This window comes from Benincasa hispida, chromosome 2 (genome assembly GCF_027475165.1).
Source record: "Benincasa hispida cultivar pf3 chromosome 2, pf3_genome.v1.1, whole genome shotgun sequence".
NCBI classification, from domain to species: Eukaryota; Viridiplantae; Streptophyta; class Magnoliopsida; order Cucurbitales; family Cucurbitaceae; genus Benincasa; species Benincasa hispida.
In genome coordinates, this window is record NC_143479.1 from 5,845,423 (window position 1) to 5,846,947 (window position 1,525).

Genomic DNA, 1,525 nt, shown 5'->3' on the forward strand with positions numbered 1-1,525 from the left:
TATGCATCTGTCGTTAGCAGTTTGATGTAGGCGATGTTATGTACTAGACCTGACATCTGCTCCGCTGTGAGGATAGTCACTAGATATCAGTCTAATACAAGACAATGTCACTGGACTGTCGTCAAGAACATCCTCAAGTATCTTCGGAGAACGAGGGACTACATGCTCGTGTATGGATCTAAGGATTTTATCCTTACTGGATGCGTGAACTCTGATTTTTAGACTGATAAGAATTCTTAGAAATCCACTTCAAGATCAGTGTTCATCTTAACGGAGGGGCTGTAGTATGGCGAAGCACTAAGCAGGGGTGCATCGTTAACTCCATGATGGAGGTCGAGTATGTAGCAGCTTGTGAAGCTGCTAAGGAGGTCGTTTGGCTCAAGAAGTTCCTGACTGATATGGAAGTTGTTCCAAACATGTCTAGGCCTATTACCCTTTATTGTGATGATAGTGGTGTTGTGGCGAACTCCAGGGAAAACATATAGAGCAGAAGTATCACCTAGGATTCACAAGCGCGGAAAACATATAGAGCAGAAGTATCATCTCATCCGTGAGATCGTGCATCGAGGGGACGTGATAGTCACAAAGATAGCTTCGGAGCACAACGTTGCTGACCCGTTTATGAAGGCTCTCACGGCTACAGCTTTTTAGGGTCACCTACAGAGAATGGGTCTACAAGACCGTCCACGACTGGACTATGGCAAGTGGGAGATTTTGTACTAGCCCTTAGTGCCCTGGTTTATTGTTTTGTACCTGTTTTTATCTTGTACACCCACTCCCTTTAGCACAAGTGGGAGATTGTTGGGGTTGATGCCCTAAATCTCATAAGGTCCTTAGTTTGTAAACACTTGTAAGAATAAACACATGTGATGTAATAATATGAGATATTTTCTTCACTGTTGTCTATGAAATATGAGATACTTTTAGTTGTATTAACTTCAAACCAATAAACTAAGATCCCTAGTTATCGTTGCAATTTAAACATGTATGTGGAAACATACAAGTGGATCATGCCTTAAGTGATAACCTAAATGGTATGTAGTATATGGATAAAGGAGGGAAACCTTATCCTGGTGATACTGCGGATACGACCTGCTTTGGAGATGTTACAAGTGTGGTAAAGTGCTACAGATGGTCTGATCCTAATCATTCATGTGGAGACATGTGAGCGAGGGTGTCCTATACAAAGGAGTTTGTATAAGATCGGACCACGAAATGTTTAGTCTCGTTATATAACGCCACTCATGATAGAGACTTTCATTTCACTAGGATGACCATAGGTAACATGACCTTAATCCTGAGTGAGTTGGGAACTTCTGCCTATGAGGGCGGTCGTTTGATTTGCATGGGTGTGAGTGGCCAGATTGTCGACTCAAACCTACCACTTTGAGGATTCATCTGATTGGGGAGTTGATAACTCAGCTGCACAAGATAGAATTCACTACTTTCCCGAAGCAGGGGTAAGTGGATAGATTGCTCCTTTAAGGGCTGATTCTGAGGCTTAACAATATGGCGCCACACACTT